The sequence below is a fragment of the Elephas maximus genome, chromosome 20 (assembly GCF_024166365.1).
Source record: "Elephas maximus indicus isolate mEleMax1 chromosome 20, mEleMax1 primary haplotype, whole genome shotgun sequence".
Lineage (NCBI taxonomy): Eukaryota > Metazoa > Chordata > Mammalia > Proboscidea > Elephantidae > Elephas > Elephas maximus.
This window is the reverse complement of record NC_064838.1, coordinates 82,228,974-82,247,381: the sequence shown is the minus strand read 5'-3', so window position 1 is coordinate 82,247,381 and position 18,408 is coordinate 82,228,974.

Here is an 18,408-nt window from a genome sequence, read left to right as displayed (position 1 = left end):
CTAACACTGCATACTCGTTCCACTTCCAGAACCGGGCTACGGCGAGGCAGTTCTCCGGGGGAAAACGGCCCTTCGCGAAGGGCAGATCTGCCGAGCTCCTTGCGGGAAAGCGAAAGCAAAGGACGCTTTTCTCCCTCTAACCGCTTTCGTCAGAGGAACGGGGGAAGTCACAGTGTTCTTTCTCTCCCTGAGATACACACAATCTGACGTTGCCTCTGAGCTCCGTTGCTGGCAAGGAACTGAAACTGACATACATTCCTGTGGGGAAACACAGGGCTCTGCTAGGATTTCTGTAGGCAGTGTGTTTTCCCTGGGCCTCACTGTAGCAACACTATCTCGCCAGGGCAACACTGCATGGCACTTCCTCTGCCAGGAGACAGCTGCTGCTTTGTAGTTTGTGCTGGGAAAACTTGCTTTGGCAAGTGCGAATTGACCGCATTCAGGCAGAAAGAAAAGAGAATAGCAAGAGGCCTTTTCTCCCCGGCTGCTCTGCCAAGCCCTTCCAGCTCAAACTATGTCGTTGCTCCTCTGGAAGGATCCCTGCACCGCGGCGTAGTTTTTCCGAAGAAGCCCTGCGTTTGCAAGAGCAAATGAGGAATTCGTGGCAGGAAAGAGGAAGGAAAGAAAGTTTCTCTCCCTCTGCCTGCTTTGCTCAGAGGACTGGATGAAGTCAGGGACTTCTCCCTTTCACTGAGAAACGTGCGGGCTGCTGTTGCCTGGGCGCTCTCTTCTTTGCAAAAGACTCTGCAGTTCCACGCTTTGAACCGTGGAAAGGCGCCGGGCTCTGCTAAGATTTCCCCCGGCGCTTCCTTTGCCCTGGGCCAAAGCGAGCCTTCACAATAGCTGAACGCTAACACTGCATACTCGTTCCACTTCCAGAACCGGGCTACGGCGAGGCAGTTCTCAGGGGAAAACGGCCCTTCGCGAAGGGCAGATCTGCCGAGCTCCTTGCGGGAAAGCGAAAGCAAAGGACGCTTTTCTCCCTCTAACCGCTTTCGTCAGAGGAACGGGGGAAGTCACAGTGTTCTTTCTCTCCCTGAGATACACACAATCTGACGTTGCCTCTGAGCTCCGTTGCTGGCAAGGAACTGAAACTGACATACATTCCTGTGGGGAAACACAGGGCTCTGCTAGGATTTCTCTAGGCAGTGTGTTTTCCCTGGGCCTCACTGTAGCAACACTATCTCGCCTGGGCAACACTGCATGGCACTTCCTCTGCCAGGAGACAGCTGCTGCTTTGTAGTTTGTGCTGGGAAACCTTGCTTTGGCAAGTGCGAATTGACCGCATTCAGGCAGAAAGAAAAGAGAATAGCAAGAGGCCTTTTCTCCCCGGCTGCTCTGCCAAGCCCTTCCAGCTCAAACTATGTCGTTGCTCCTCTGGAAGGATCCCTGCACCGCGGCCTAGTTTTTCCGAAGAAGCCCTGCGTTTGCAAGAGCAAATGAGGAATTCGTGGCAGGAAAGAGGAAGGAAAGAAAGTTTCTCTCCCTCTGCCTGCTTTGCTCAGAGGACTGGATGAAGTCAGGGACTTCTCCCTTTCACTGAGAAACGTGCGGGCTGCTGTTGCCTGGGCGCTCTCTTCTTTGCAAAAGAGTCTGCAGTTCCACGCTTTGAACCGTGGAAAGGCGCCGGGCTCTGCTAAGATTTCCCGCGGCGCTTCGTTTGCCCTGGGCCAAAGCGAGCCTTCACAATAGCTGAACCCTAACACTGCATACTCGTTCCACTTCCAGAACCGGGCTACGGCGAGGCAGTTCTCCGGGGGAAAACGGCCCTTCGCGAAGGGCAGATCTGCCGAGCTCCTTGCGGGAAAGCGAAAGCAAAGGACGCTTTTCTCCCTCTAACCGCTTTCGTCAGAGGAACGGGGGAAGTCACAGTGTTCTTTCTCTCCCTGAGATACACACAATCTGACGTTGCCTCTGAGCTCCGTTGCTGGCAAGGAACTGAAACTGACATACATTCCTGTGGGGAAACACAGGGCTCTGCTAGGATTTCTGTAGGCAGTGTGTTTTCCCTGGGCCTCACTGTAGCAACACTATCTCGCCAGGGCAACACTGCATGGCACTTCCTCTGCCAGGAGAGAGCTGCTGCTTTGTAGTTTGTGCTGGGAAAACTTGCTTTGGCAAGTGCGAATTGACCGCATTCAGGCAGAAAGAAAAGAGAATAGCAAGAGGCCTTTTCTCCCCGGCTGCTCTGCCAAGCCCTTCCAGCTCAAACTATGTCGTTGCTCCTCTGGAAGGATCCCTGCACCGCGGCCTAGTTTTTCCGAAGAAGCCCTGCGTTTGCAAGAGCAAATGAGGAATTCGTGGCAGGAAAGAGGAAGGAAAGAAAGTTTCTCTCCCTCTGCCTGCTTTGCTCAGAGGACTGGATGAAGTCAGGGACTTCTCCCTTTCACTGAGAAACGTGCGGGCTGCTGTTGCCTGGGCGCTCTCTTCTTTGCAAAAGACTCTGCAGTTCCACGCTTTGAACCGTGGAAAGGCGCCGGGCTCTGCTAAGATTTCCCCCGGCGCTTCCTTTGCCCTGGGCCAAAGCGAGCCTTCACAATAGCTGAACGCTAACACTGCATACTCGTTCCACTTCCAGAACCGGGCTACGGCGAGGCAGTTCTCAGGGGAAAACGGCCCTTCGCGAAGGGCAGATCTGCCGAGCTCCTTGCGGGAAAGCGAAAGCAAAGGACGCTTTTCTCCCTCTAACCGCTTTCGTCAGAGGAACGGGGGAAGTCACAGTGTTCTTTCTCTCCCTGAGATACACACAATCTGACGTTGCCTCTGAGCTCCGTTGCTGGCAAGGAACTGAAACTGACATACATTCCTGTGGGGAAACACAGGGCTCTGCTAGGATTTCTCTAGGCAGTGTGTTTTCCCTGGGCCTCACTGTAGCAACACTATCTCGCCTGGGCAACACTGCATGGCACTTCCTCTGCCAGGAGACAGCTGCTGCTTTGTAGTTTGTGCTGGGAAACCTTGCTTTGGCAAGTGCGAATTGACCGCATTCAGGCAGAAAGAAAAGAGAATAGCAAGAGGCCTTTTCTCCCCGGCTGCTCTGCCAAGCCCTTCCAGCTCAAACTATGTCGTTGCTCCTCTGGAAGGATCCCTGCACCGCGGCGTAGTTTTTCCGAAGAAGCTCTGCGTTTGCAAGAGCAAATGAGGAATTCGTGGCAGGAAAGAGGAAGGAAAGAAAGTTTCTCTCCCTCTGCCTGCTTTGCTCAGAGGACTGGATGAAGTCAGGGACTTCTCCCTTTCACTGAGAAACGTGCGGGCTGCTGTTGCCTGGGCGCTCTCTTCTTTGCAAAAGAGTCTGCAGTTCCACGCTTTGAACCGTGGAAAGGCGCCGGGCTCTGCTAAGATTTCCCGCGGCGCTTCGTTTGCCCTGGGCCAAAGCGAGCCTTCACAATAGCTGAACGCTAACACTGCATACTCGTTCCACTTCCAGAACCGGGCTACGGCGAGGCAGTTCTCCGGGGGAAAACGGCCTTTCGCGAAGGGCAGATCTGCCGAGCTCCTTGCGGGAAAGCGAAAGCAAAGGACGCTTTTCTCCCTCTAACCGCTTTCGTCAGAGGAACGGGGGAAGTCACAGTGTTCTTTCTCTCCCTGAGATACACACAATCTGACGTTGCCTCTGAGCTCCGTTGCTGGCAAGGAACTGAAAGTGACATACATTCCTGTGGGGAAACTCAGGGCTCTGCTAGGATTTCTCTAGGCAGTGTGTTTTCCCTGGGCCTCACTGTAGCAACACTATCTCGCCAGGGCAACACTGCATGGCACTTCCTCTGCCAGGAGAGAGCTGCTGCTTTGTAGTTTGTGCTGCGAAACCTTGCTTTGGCAAGTGCGAATTGACCGCATTCAGGCAGAAAGAAAAGAGAATAGCAAGAGGCCTTTTCTCCCCGGCTGCTCTGCCAAGCCCTTCCAGCTCAAACTATGTCGTTGCTCCTCTGGAAGGATCCCTGCACCGCGGCCTAGTTTTTCCGAAGAAGCCCTGCGTTTGCAAGAGCAAATGAGGAATTCGTGGCAGGAAAGAGGAAGGAAAGAAAGTTTCTCTCCCTCTGCCTGCTTTGCTCAGAGGACTGGATGAAGTCAGGGACTTCTCCCTTTCACTGAGAAACGTGCGGGCTGCTGTTGCCTGGGCGCTCTCTTCTTTGCAAAAGAGTCTGCAGTTCCACGCTTTGAACCGTGGAAAGGCGCCGGGCTCTGCTAAGATTTCCCGCGGCGCTTCGTTTGCCCTGGGCCAAAGCGAGCCTTCACAATAGCTGAACCCTAACACTGCATACTCGTTCCACTTCCAGAACCGGGCTACGGCGAGGCAGTTCTCCGGGGGAAAACGGCCCTTCGCGAAGGGCAGATCTGCCGAGCTCCTTGCGGGAAAGCGAAAGCAAAGGACGCTTTTCTCCCTCTAACCGCTTTCGTCAGAGGAACGGGGGAAGTCACAGTGTTCTTTCTCTCCCTGAGATACACACAATCTGACGTTGCCTCTGAGCTCCGTTGCTGGCAAGGAACTGAAACTGACATACATTCCTGTGGGGAAACACAGGGCTCTGCTAGGATTTCTCTAGGCAGTGTGTTTTCCCTGGGCCTCACTGTAGCAACACTATCTCGCCAGGGCAACACTGCATGGCACTTCCTCTGCCAGGAGAGAGCTGCTGCTTTGTAGTTTGTGCTGGGAAAACTTGCTTTGGCAAGTGCGAATTGACCGCATTCAGGCAGAAAGAAAAGAGAATAGCAAGAGGCCTTTTCTCCCCGGCTGCTCTGCCAAGCCCTTCCAGCTCAAACTATGTCGTTGCTCCTCTGGAAGGATCCCTGCACCGCGGCCTAGTTTTTCCGAAGAAGCCCTGCGTTTGCAAGAGCAAATGAGGAATTCGTGGCAGGAAAGAGGAAGGAAAGAAAGTTTCTCTCCCTCTGCCTGCTTTGCTCAGAGGACTGGATGAAGTCAGGGACTTCTCCCTTTCACTGAGAAACGTGCGGGCTGCTGTTGCCTGGGCGCTCTCTTCTTTGCAAAAGACTCTGCAGTTCCACGCTTTGAACCGTGGAAAGGCGCCGGGCTCTGCTAAGATTTCCCGCGGCGCTTCGTTTGCCCCGGGCCAAAGCGAGCCTTCACAATAGCTGAACGCTAACACTGCATACTCGTTCCACTTCCAGAACCGGGCTACGGCGAGGCAGTTCTCCGGGGGAAAACGGCCCTTCGCGAAGGGCAGATCTGCCGAGCTCCTTGCGGGAAAGCGAAAGCAAAGGACGCTTTTCTCCCTCTAACCGCTTTCGTCAGAGGAACGGGGGAAGTCACAGTGTTCTTTCTCTCCCTGAGATACACACAATCTGACGTTGCCTCTGAGCTCCGTTGCTGGCAAGGAACTGAAACTGACATACATTCCTGTGGGGAAACACAGGGCTCTGCTAGGATTTCTCTAGGCAGTGTGTTTTCCCTGGGCCTCACTGTAGCAACACTATCTCGCCAGGGCAACACTGCATGGCACTTCCTCTGCCAGGAGAGAGCTGCTGCTTTGTAGTTTGTGCTGGGAAACCTTGCTTTGGCAAGTGCGAATTGACCGCATTCAGGCAGAAAGAAAAGAGAATAGCAAGAGGCCTTTTCTCCCCGGCTGCTCTGCCAAGCCCTTCCAGCTCAAACTATGTCGTTGCTCCTCTGGAAGGATCCCTGCACCGCGGCCTAGTTTTTCCGAAGAAGCCCTGCGTTTGCAAGAGCAAATGAGGAATTCGTGGCAGGAAAGAGGAAGGAAAGAAAGTTTCTCTCCCTCTGCCTGCTTTGCTCAGAGGACTGGATGAAGTCAGGGACTTCTCCCTTTCACTGAGAAACGTGCGGGCTGCTGTTGCCTGGGCGCTCTCTTCTTTGCAAAAGAGTCTGCAGTTCCACGCTTTGAACCGTGGAAAGGCGCCGGGCTCTGCTAAGATTTCCCCCGGCGCTTCCTTTGCCCTGGGCCAAAGCGAGCCTTCACAATAGCTGAACGCTAACACTGCATACTCGCTCCACTTCCAGAACCGGGCTACGGCGAGGCAGTTCTCCGGGGGAAAACGGCCCTTCGCGAAGGGCAGATCTGCCGAGCTCCTTGCGGGAAAGCGAAAGCAAAGGACGCTTTTCTCCCTCTAACCGCTTTCGTCAGAGGAACGGGGGAAGTCACAGTGTTCTTTCTCTCCCTGAGATACACACAATCTGACGTTGCCTCTGAGCTCCGTTGCTGGCAAAGAACTGAAAGGGACATACATTCCTGTGGGGAAACACAGGGCTTTGCTAGGATTTCTCTAGGCAGTGTGTTTTCCCTGGGCCTCACTGTAGCAACACTATGTCGCCAGGGCAACACTGCATGGCACTTCCTCTGCCAGGAGAGAGCTGCTGCTTTGTAGTTTGTGCTGCGAAACCTTGCTTTGGCAAGTGCGAATTGACCGCATTCAGGCAGAAAGAAAAGAGAATAGCAAGAGGCCTTTTCTCCCCGGCTGCTCTGCCAAGCCCTTCCAGCTCAAACTATGTCGTTGCTCCTCTGGAAGGATCCCTGCACCGCGGCCTAGTTTTTCCGAAGAAGCCCTGCGTTTGCAAGAGCAAATGAGGAATTCGTGGCAGGAAAGAGGAAGGAAAGAAAGTTTCTCTCCCTCTGCCTGCTTTGCTCAGAGGACTGGATGAAGTCAGGGACTTCTCCCTTTCACTGAGAAACGTGCGGGCTGCTGTTGCCTGGGCGCTCTCTTCTTTGCAAAAGAGTCTGCAGTTCCACGCTTTGAACCGTGGAAAGGCGCCGGGCTCTGCTAAGATTTCCCGCGGCGCTTCGTTTGCCCCGGGCCAAAGCGAGCCTTCACAATAGCTGAACACTAACACTGCATACTCGTTCCACTTCCAGAACCGGGCTACGGCGAGGCAGTTCTCCGGGGGAAAACGGCCCTTCGCGAAGGGCAGATCTGCCGAGCTCCTTGCGGGAAAGCGAAAGCAAAGGACGCTTTTCTCCCTCTAACCGCTTTCGTCAGAGGAACGGGGGAAGTCACAGTGTTCTTTCTCTCCCTGAGATACACACAATCTGACGTTGCCTCTGAGCTCCGTTGCTGGCAAAGAACTGAAAGTGACATACATTCCTGTGGGGAAACACAGGGCTTTGCTAGGATTTCTCTAGGCAGTGTGTTTTCCCTGGGCCTCACTGTAGCAACACTATCTCGCCAGGGCAACACTGCATGGCACTTCCTCTGCCAGGAGAGAGCTGCTGCTTTGTAGTTTGTGCTGGGAAACCTTGCTTTGGCAAGTGCGAATTGACCGCATTCAGGCAGAAAGAAAAGAGAATAGCAAGAGGCCTTTTCTCCCCGGCTGCTCTGCCAAGCCCTTCCAGCTCAAACTATGTCGTTGCTCCTCTGGAAGGATCCCTGCACCGCGGCCTAGTTTTTCCGAAGAAGCCCTGCGTTTGCAAGAGCAAATGAGGAATTCGTGGCAGGAAAGAGGAAGGAAAGAAAGTTTCTCTCCCTCTGCCTGCTTTGCTCAGAGGACTGGATGAAGTCAGGGACTTCTCCCTTTCACTGAGAAACGTGCGGGCTGCTGTTGCCTGGGCGCTCTCTTCTTTGCAAAAGAGTCTGCAGTTCCACGCTTTGAACCGTGGAAAGGCGCCGGGCTCTGCTAAGATTTCCCCCGGCGCTTCCTTTGCCCTGGGCCAAAGCGAGCCTTCACAATAGCTGAACGCTAACACTGCATACTCGCTCCACTTCCAGAACCGGGCTACGGCGAGGCAGTTCTCCGGGGGAAAACGGCCCTTCGCGAAGGGCAGATCTGCCGAGCTCCTTGCGGGAAAGCGAAAGCAAAGGACGCTTTTCTCCCTCTAACCGCTTTCGTCAGAGGAACGGGGGAAGTCACAGTGTTCTTTCTCTCCCTGAGATACACACAATCTGACGTTGCCTCTGAGCTCCGTTGCTGGCAAAGAACTGAAAGGGACATACATTCCTGTGGGGAAACACAGGGCTTTGCTAGGATTTCTCTAGGCAGTGTGTTTTCCCTGGGCCTCACTGTAGCAACACTATGTCGCCAGGGCAACACTGCATGGCACTTCCTCTGCCAGGAGAGAGCTGCTGCTTTGTAGTTTGTGCTGCGAAACCTTGCTTTGGCAAGTGCGAATTGACCGCATTCAGGCAGAAAGAAAAGAGAATAGCAAGAGGCCTTTTCTCCCCGGCTGCTCTGCCAAGCCCTTCCAGCTCAAACTATGTCGTTGCTCCTCTGGAAGGATCCCTGCACCGCGGCCTAGTTTTTCCGAAGAAGCCCTGCGTTTGCAAGAGCAAATGAGGAATTCGTGGCAGGAAAGAGGAAGGAAAGAAAGTTTCTCTCCCTCTGCCTGCTTTGCTCAGAGGACTGGATGAAGTCAGGGACTTCTCCCTTTCACTGAGAAACGTGCGGGCTGCTGTTGCCTGGGCGCTCTCTTCTTTGCAAAAGAGTCTGCAGTTCCACGCTTTGAACCGTGGAAAGGCGCCGGGCTCTGCTAAGATTTCCCGCGGCGCTTCGTTTGCCCCGGGCCAAAGCGAGCCTTCACAATAGCTGAACACTAACACTGCATACTCGTTCCACTTCCAGAACCGGGCTACGGCGAGGCAGTTCTCCGGGGGAAAACGGCCCTTCGCGAAGGGCAGATCTGCCGAGCTCCTTGCGGGAAAGCGAAAGCAAAGGACGCTTTTCTCCCTCTAACCGCTTTCGTCAGAGGAACGGGGGAAGTCACAGTGTTCTTTCTCTCCCTGAGATACACACAATCTGACGTTGCCTCTGAGCTCCGTTGCTGGCAAAGAACTGAAAGTGACATACATTCCTGTGGGGAAACACAGGGCTTTGCTAGGATTTCTCTAGGCAGTGTGTTTTCCCTGGGCCTCACTGTAGCAACACTATCTCGCCAGGGCAACACTGCATGGCACTTCCTCTGCCAGGAGAGAGCTGCTGCTTTGTAGTTTGTGCTGCGAAACCTTGCTTTGGCAAGTGCGAATTGACCGCATTCAGGCAGAAAGAAAAGAGAATAGCAAGAGGCCTTTTCTCCCCGGCTGCTCTGCCAAGCCCTTCCAGCTCAAACTATGTCGTTGCTCCTCTGGAAGGATCCCTGCACCGCGGCGTAGTTTTTCCGAAGAAGCCCTGCGTTTGCAAGAGCAAATGAGGAATTCGTGGCAGGAAAGAGGAAGGAAAGAAAGTTTCTCTCCCTCTGCCTGCTTTGCTCAGAGGACTGGATGAAGTCAGGGACTTCTCCCTTTCACTGAGAAACGTGCGGGCTGCTGTTGCCTGGACGCTCTCTTCTTTGCAAAAGAGTCTGCAGTTCCACGCTTTGAACCGTGGAAAGGCGCCGGGCTCTGCTAAGATTTCCCCCGGCGCTTCCTTTGCCCTGGGCCAAAGCAAGCCTTCACAATAGCTGAACGCTAACACTGCATACTCGTTCCACTTCCAGAACCGGGCTACGGCGAGGCAGTTCTCCGGGGGAAAACGGCCCTTCGCGAAGGGCAGATATGCCGAGCTCCTTGCGGGAAAGCGAAAGCAAAGGACGCTTTTCTCCCTCTAACCGCTTTCGTCAGAGGAACGGGGGAAGTCACAGTGTTCTTTCTCTCCCTGAGATACACACAATCTGACGTTGCCTCTGAGCTCCGTTGCTGGCAAGGAACTGAAACTGACATACATTCCTGTGGGGAAACACAGGGCTCTGCTAGGATTTCTCTAGGCAGTGTGTTTTCCCTGGGCCTCACTGTAGCAACACTATTTCTCCTGGGCAACACTGCATGGCACTTCCTCTGCCAGGAGACAGCTGCTGCTTTGTAGTTTGTGCTGGGAAACCTTGCTTTGGCAAGTGCGAATTGACCGCATTCAGGCAGAAAGAAAAGAGAATAGCAAGAGGCCTTTTCTCCCCGGCTGCTCTGCCAAGCCCTTCCAGCTCAAACTATGTCGTTGCTCCTCTGGAAGGATCCCTGCACCGCGGCCTAGTTTTTCCGAAGAAGCTCTGCGTTTGCAAGAGCAAATGAGGAATTCGTGGCAGGAAAGAGGAAGGAAAGAAAGTTTCTCTCCCTCTGCCTGCTTTGCTCAGAGGACTGGATGAAGTCAGGGACTTCTCCCTTTCACTGAGAAACGTGCGGGCTGCTGTTGCCTGGGCGCTCTCTTCTTTGCAAAAGAGTCTGCAGTTCCACGCTTTGAACCGTGGAAAGGCGCCGGGCTCTGCTAAGATTTCCCGCGGCGCTTCGTTTGCCCCGGGCCAAAGCGAGCCTTCACAATAGCTGAACGCTAACACTGCATACTCGTTCCACTTCCAGAACCGGGCTACGGCGAGGCAGTTCTCCGGGGGAAAACGGCCCTTCGCGAAGGGCAGATCTGCCGAGCTCCTTGCGGGAAAGCGAAAGCAAAGGACGCTTTTCTCCCTCTAACCGCTTTCGTCAGAGGAACGGGGGAAGTCACAGTGTTCTTTCTCTCCCTGAGATACACACAATCTGACGTTGCCTCTGAGCTCCGTTGCTGGCAAGGAACTGAAACTGACATACATTCCTGTGGGGAAACACAGGGCTCTGCTAGGATTTCTGTAGGCAGTGTGTTTTCCCTGGGCCTCACTGTAGCAACACTATCTCGCCAGGGCAACACTGCATGGCACTTCCTCTGCCACGAGAGAGCTGCTGCTTTGTAGATTGTGCTTGGAAACCTTGCTTTGGCAAGTGCGAATTGACCGCATTCAGGCAGAAAGAAAAGAGAATAGCAAGAGGCCTTTTCTCCCCGGCTGCTCTGCCAAGCCCTTCCAGCTCAAACTATGTCGTTGCTCCTCTGGAAGGATCCCTGCACCGCGGCGTAGTTTTTCCGAAGAAGCCCTGCGTTTGCAAGAGCAAATGAGGAATTCGTGGCAGGAAAGAGGAAGGAAAGAAAGTTTCTCTCCCTCTGCCTGCTTTGCTCAGAGGACTGGATGAAGTCAGGGACTTCTCCGTTTCACTGAGAAACGTGAGGGCTGCTGTTGCCTGGGCGCTCTCTTCTTTGCAAAAGAGTCTGCAGTTCCACGCTTTGAACCGTGGAAAGGCGCCGGGCTCTGCTAAGATTTCCCGCGGCGCTTCGTTTGCCCTGGGCCAAAGCGAGCCTTCACAATAGCTGAACGCTAACACTGCATACTCGTTCCACTTCCAGAACCGGGCTACGGCGAGGCAGTTCTCCGGGGGAAAACGGCCTTTCGCGAAGGGCAGATCTGCCGAGCTCCTTGCGGGAAAGCGAAAGCAAAGGACGCTTTTCTCCCTCTAACCGCTTTCGTCAGAGGAACGGGGGAAGTCACAGTGTTCTTTCTCTCCCTGAGATACACACAATCTGACGTTGCCTCTGAGCTCCGTTGCTGGCAAGGAACTGAAAGTGACATACATTCCTGTGGGGAAACTCAGGGCTCTGCTAGGATTTCTCTAGGCAGTGTGTTTTCCCTGGGCCTCACTGTAGCAACACTATTTCTCCTGGGCAACACTGCATGGCACTTCCTCTGCCAGGAGAGAGCTGCTGCTTTGTAGTTTGTGCTGCGAAACCTTGCTTTGGCAAGTGCGAATTGACCGCATTCAGGCAGAAAGAAAAGAGAATAGCAAGAGGCCTTTTCTCCCCGGCTGCTCTGCCAAGCCCTTCCAGCTCAAACTATGTCGTTGCTCCTCTGGAAGGATCCCTGCACCGCGGCCTAGTTTTTCCGAAGAAGCCCTGCGTTTGCAAGAGCAAATGAGGAATTCGTGGCAGGAAAGAGGAAGGAAAGAAAGTTTCTCTCCCTCTGCCTGCTTTGCTCAGAGGACTGGATGAAGTCAGGGACTTCTCCCTTTCACTGAGAAACGTGCGGGCTGCTGTTGCCTGGGCGCTCTCTTCTTTGCAAAAGAGTCTGCAGTTCCACGCTTTGAACCGTGGAAAGGCGCCGGGCTCTGCTAAGATTTCCCGCGGCGCTTCGTTTGCCCTGGGCCAAAGCGAGCCTTCACAATAGCTGAACCCTAACACTGCATACTCGTTCCACTTCCAGAACCGGGCTACGGCGAGGCAGTTCTCCGGGGGAAAACGGCCCTTCGCGAAGGGCAGATCTGCCGAGCTCCTTGCGGGAAAGCGAAAGCAAAGGACGCTTTTCTCCCTCTAACCGCTTTCGTCAGAGGAACGGGGGAAGTCACAGTGTTCTTTCTCTCCCTGAGATACACACAATCTGACGTTGCCTCTGAGCTCCGTTGCTGGCAAGGAACTGAAACTGACATACATTCCTGTGGGGAAACACAGGGCTCTGCTAGGATTTCTGTAGGCAGTGTGTTTTCCCTGGGCCTCACTGTAGCAACACTATCTCGCCAGGGCAACACTGCATGGCACTTCCTCTGCCAGGAGAGAGCTGCTGCTTTGTAGTTTGTGCTGGGAAAACTTGCTTTGGCAAGTGCGAATTGACCGCATTCAGGCAGAAAGAAAAGAGAATAGCAAGAGGCCTTTTCTCCCCGGCTGCTCTGCCAAGCCCTTCCAGCTCAAACTATGTCGTTGCTCCTCTGGAAGGATCCCTGCACCGCGGCCTAGTTTTTCCGAAGAAGCCCTGCGTTTGCAAGAGCAAATGAGGAATTCGTGGCAGGAAAGAGGAAGGAAAGAAAGTTTCTCTCCCTCTGCCTGCTTTGCTCAGAGGACTGGATGAAGTCAGGGACTTCTCCCTTTCACTGAGAAACGTGCGGGCTGCTGTTGCCTGGGCGCTCTCTTCTTTGCAAAAGACTCTGCAGTTCCACGCTTTGAACCGTGGAAAGGCGCCGGGCTCTGCTAAGATTTCCCGCGGCGCTTCGTTTGCCCCGGGCCAAAGCGAGCCTTCACAATAGCTGAACGCTAACACTGCATACTCGTTCCACTTCCAGAACCGGGCTACGGCGAGGCAGTTCTCCGGGGGAAAACGGCCCTTCGCGAAGGGCAGATCTGCCGAGCTCCTTGCGGGAAAGCGAAAGCAAAGGACGCTTTTCTCCCTCTAACCGCTTTCGTCAGAGGAACGGGGGAAGTCACAGTGTTCTTTCTCTCCCTGAGATACACACAATCTGACGTTGCCTCTGAGCTCCGTTGCTGGCAAGGAACTGAAACTGACATACATTCCTGTGGGGAAACACAGGGCTCTGCTAGGATTTCTCTAGGCAGTGTGTTTTCCCTGGGCCTCACTGTAGCAACACTATCTCGCCAGGGCAACACTGCATGGCACTTCCTCTGCCAGGAGAGAGCTGCTGCTTTGTAGTTTGTGCTGGGAAACCTTGCTTTGGCAAGTGCGAATTGACCGCATTCAGGCAGAAAGAAAAGAGAATAGCAAGAGGCCTTTTCTCCCCGGCTGCTCTGCCAAGCCCTTCCAGCTCAAACTATGTCGTTGCTCCTCTGGAAGGATCCCTGCACCGCGGCCTAGTTTTTCCGAAGAAGCCCTGCGTTTGCAAGAGCAAATGAGGAATTCGTGGCAGGAAAGAGGAAGGAAAGAAAGTTTCTCTCCCTCTGCCTGCTTTGCTCAGAGGACTGGATGAAGTCAGGGACTTCTCCCTTTCACTGAGAAACGTGCGGGCTGCTGTTGCCTGGGCGCTCTCTTCTTTGCAAAAGAGTCTGCAGTTCCACGCTTTGAACCGTGGAAAGGCGCCGGGCTCTGCTAAGATTTCCCCCGGCGCTTCCTTTGCCCTGGGCCAAAGCGAGCCTTCACAATAGCTGAACGCTAACACTGCATACTCGCTCCACTTCCAGAACCGGGCTACGGCGAGGCAGTTCTCCGGGGGAAAACGGCCCTTCGCGAAGGGCAGATCTGCCGAGCTCCTTGCGGGAAAGCGAAAGCAAAGGACGCTTTTCTCCCTCTAACCGCTTTCGTCAGAGGAACGGGGGAAGTCACAGTGTTCTTTCTCTCCCTGAGATACACACAATCTGACGTTGCCTCTGAGCTCCGTTGCTGGCAAAGAACTGAAAGGGACATACATTCCTGTGGGGAAACACAGGGCTTTGCTAGGATTTCTCTAGGCAGTGTGTTTTCCCTGGGCCTCACTGTAGCAACACTATGTCGCCAGGGCAACACTGCATGGCACTTCCTCTGCCAGGAGAGAGCTGCTGCTTTGTAGTTTGTGCTGCGAAACCTTGCTTTGGCAAGTGCGAATTGACCGCATTCAGGCAGAAAGAAAAGAGAATAGCAAGAGGCCTTTTCTCCCCGGCTGCTCTGCCAAGCCCTTCCAGCTCAAACTATGTCGTTGCTCCTCTGGAAGGATCCCTGCACCGCGGCCTAGTTTTTCCGAAGAAGCCCTGCGTTTGCAAGAGCAAATGAGGAATTCGTGGCAGGAAAGAGGAAGGAAAGAAAGTTTCTCTCCCTCTGCCTGCTTTGCTCAGAGGACTGGATGAAGTCAGGGACTTCTCCCTTTCACTGAGAAACGTGCGGGCTGCTGTAGCCTGGGCGCTCTCTTCTTTGCAAAAGAGTCTGCAGTTCCACGCTTTGAACCGTGGAAAGGCGCCGGGCTCTGCTAAGATTTCCCGCGGCGCTTCGTTTGCCCCGGGCCAAAGCGAGCCTTCACAATAGCTGAACACTAACACTGCATACTCGTTCCACTTCCAGAACCGGGCTACGGCGAGGCAGTTCTCCGGGGGAAAACGGCCCTTCGCGAAGGGCAGATCTGCCGAGCTCCTTGCGGGAAAGCGAAAGCAAAGGACGCTTTTCTCCCTCTAACCGCTTTCGTCAGAGGAACGGGGGAAGTCACAGTGTTCTTTCTCTCCCTGAGATACACACAATCTGACGTTGCCTCTGAGCTCCGTTGCTGGCAAAGAACTGAAAGTGACATACATTCCTGTGGGGAAACACAGGGCTTTGCTAGGATTTCTCTAGGCAGTGTGTTTTCCCTGGGCCTCACTGTAGCAACACTATCTCGCCAGGGCAACACTGCATGGCACTTCCTCTGCCAGGAGAGAGCTGCTGCTTTGTAGTTTGTGCTGCGAAACCTTGCTTTGGCAAGTGCGAATTGACCGCATTCAGGCAGAAAGAAAAGAGAATAGCAAGAGGCCTTTTCTCCCCGGCTGCTCTGCCAAGCCCTTCCAGCTCAAACTATGTCGTTGCTCCTCTGGAAGGATCCCTGCACCGCGGCGTAGTTTTTCCGAAGAAGCCCTGCGTTTGCAAGAGCAAATGAGGAATTCGTGGCAGGAAAGAGGAAGGAAAGAAAGTTTCTCTCCCTCTGCCTGCTTTGCTCAGAGGACTGGATGAAGTCAGGGACTTCTCCCTTTCACTGAGAAACGTGCGGGCTGCTGTTGCCTGGACGCTCTCTTCTTTGCAAAAGAGTCTGCAGTTCCACGCTTTGAACCGTGGAAAGGCGCCGGGCTCTGCTAAGATTTCCCCCGGCGCTTCCTTTGCCCTGGGCCAAAGCAAGCCTTCACAATAGCTGAACGCTAACACTGCATACTCGTTCCACTTCCAGAACCGGGCTACGGCGAGGCAGTTCTCCGGGGGAAAACGGCCCTTCGCGAAGGGCAGATATGCCGAGCTCCTTGCGGGAAAGCGAAAGCAAAGGACGCTTTTCTCCCTCTAACCGCTTTCGTCAGAGGAACGGGGGAAGTCACAGTGTTCTTTCTCTCCCTGAGATACACACAATCTGACGTTGCCTCTGAGCTCCGTTGCTGGCAAGGAACTGAAACTGACATACATTCCTGTGGGGAAACACAGGGCTCTGCTAGGATTTCTCTAGGCAGTGTGTTTTCCCTGGGCCTCACTGTAGCAACACTATTTCTCCTGGGCAACACTGCATGGCACTTCCTCTGCCAGGAGACAGCTGCTGCTTTGTAGTTTGTGCTGGGAAACCTTGCTTTGGCAAGTGCGAATTGACCGCATTCAGGCAGAAAGAAAAGAGAATAGCAAGAGGCCTTTTCTCCCCGGCTGCTCTGCCAAGCCCTTCCAGCTCAAACTATGTCGTTGCTCCTCTGGAAGGATCCCTGCACCGCGGCCTAGTTTTTCCGAAGAAGCTCTGCGTTTGCAAGAGCAAATGAGGAATTCGTGGCAGGAAAGAGGAAGGAAAGAAAGTTTCTCTCCCTCTGCCTGCTTTGCTCAGAGGACTGGATGAAGTCAGGGACTTCTCCCTTTCACTGAGAAACGTGCGGGCTGCTGTTGCCTGGGCGCTCTCTTCTTTGCAAAAGAGTCTGCAGTTCCACGCTTTGAACCGTGGAAAGGCGCCGGGCTCTGCTAAGATTTCCCGCGGCGCTTCGTTTGCCCCGGGCCAAAGCGAGCCTTCACAATAGCTGAACGCTAACACTGCATACTCGTTCCACTTCCAGAACCGGGCTACGGCGAGGCAGTTCTCCGGGGGAAAACGGCCCTTCGCGAAGGGCAGATCTGCCGAGCTCCTTGCGGGAAAGCGAAAGCAAAGGACGCTTTTCTCCCTCTAACCGCTTTCGTCAGAGGAACGGGGGAAGTCACAGTGTTCTTTCTCTCCCTGAGATACACACAATCTGACGTTGCCTCTGAGCTCCGTTGCTGGCAAGGAACTGAAACTGACATACATTCCTGTGGGGAAACACAGGGCTCTGCTAGGATTTCTGTAGGCAGTGTGTTTTCCCTGGGCCTCACTGTAGCAACACTATCTCGCCAGGGCAACACTGCATGGCACTTCCTCTGCCACGAGAGAGCTGCTGCTTTGTAGATTGTGCTTGGAAACCTTGCTTTGGCAAGTGCGAATTGACCGCATTCAGGCAGAAAGAAAAGAGAATAGCAAGAGGCCTTTTCTCCCCGGCTGCTCTGCCAAGCCCTTCCAGCTCAAACTATGTCGTTGCTCCTCTGGAAGGATCCCTGCACCGCGGCCTAGTTTTTCCGAAGAAGCCCTGCGTTTGCAAGAGCAAATGAGGAATTCGTGGCAGGAAAGAGGAAGGAAAGAAAGTTTCTCTCCCTCTGCCTGCTTTGCTCAGAGGACTGGATGAAGTCAGGGACTTCTCCGTTTCACTGAGAAACGTGCGGGCTGCTGTTGCCTGGGCGCTCTCTTCTTTGCAAAAGAGTCTGCAGTTCCACGCTTTGAACCGTGGAAAGGCGCCGGGCTCTGCTAAGATTTCCCGCGGCGCTTCGTTTGCCCTGGGCCAAAGCGAGCCTTCACAATAGCTGAACGCTAACACTGCATACTCGTTCCACTTCCAGAACCGGGCTACGGCGAGGCAGTTCTCCGGGGGAAAACGGCCTTTCGCGAAGGGCAGATCTGCCGAGCTCCTTGCGGGAAAGCGAAAGCAAAGGACGCTTTTCTCCCTCTAACCGCTTTCGTCAGAGGAACGGGGGAAGTCACAGTGTTCTTTCTCTCCCTGAGATACACACAATCTGACGTTGCCTCTGAGCTCCGTTGCTGGCAAGGAACTGAAAGTGACATACATTCCTGTGGGGAAACTCAGGGCTCTGCTAGGATTTCTCTAGGCAGTGTGTTTTCCCTGGGCCTCACTGTAGCAACACTATCTCGCCAGGGCAACACTGCATGGCACTTCCTCTGCCAGGAGAGAGCTGCTGCTTTGTAGTTTGTGCTGCGAAACCTTGCTTTGGCAAGTGCGAATTGACCGCATTCAGGCAGAAAGAAAAGAGAATAGCAAGAGGCCTTTTCTCCCCGGCTGCTCTGCCAAGCCCTTCCAGCTCAAACTATGTCGTTGCTCCTCTGGAAGGATCCCTGCACCGCGGCGTAGTTTTTCCGAAGAAGCCCTGCGTTTGCAAGAGCAAATGAGGAATTCGTGGCAGGAAAGAGGAAGGAAAGAAAGTTTCTCTCCCTCTGCCTGCTTTGCTCAGAGGACTGGATGAAGTCAGGGACTTCTCCCTTTCACTGAGAAACGTGCGGGCTGCTGTTGCCTGGGCGCTCTCTTCTTTGCAAAAGAGTCTGCAGTTCCACGCTTTGAACCGTGGAAAGGCGCCGGGCTCTGCTAAGATTTCCCGCGGCGCTTCGTTTGCCCTGGGCCAAAGCGAGCCTTCACAATAGCTGAACCCTAACACTGCATACTCGTTCCACTTCCAGAACCGGGCTACGGCGAGGCAGTTCTCCGGGGGAAAACGGCCCTTCGCGAAGGGCAGATCTGCCGAGCTCCTTGCGGGAAAGCGAAAGCAAAGGACGCTTTTCTCCCTCTAACCGCTTTCGTCAGAGGAACGGGGGAAGTCACAGTGTTCTTTCTCTCCCTGAGATACACACAATCTGACGTTGCCTCTGAGCTCCGTTGCTGGCAAGGAACTGAAAGTGACATACATTCCTGTGGGGAAACTCAGGGCTCTGCTAGGATTTCTCTAGGCAGTGTGTTTTCCCTGGGCCTCACTGTAGCAACACTATCTCGCCAGGGCAACACTGCATGGCACTTCCTCTGCCAGGAGAGAGCTGCTGCTTTGTAGTTTGTGCTGGGAAAACTTGCTTTGGCAAGTGCGAATTGACCGCATTCAGGCAGAAAGAAAAGAGAATAGCAAGAGGCCTTTTCTCCCCGGCTGCTCTGCCAAGCCCTTCCAGCTCAAACTATGTCGTTGCTCCTCTGGAAGGATCCCTGCACCGCGGCCTAGTTTT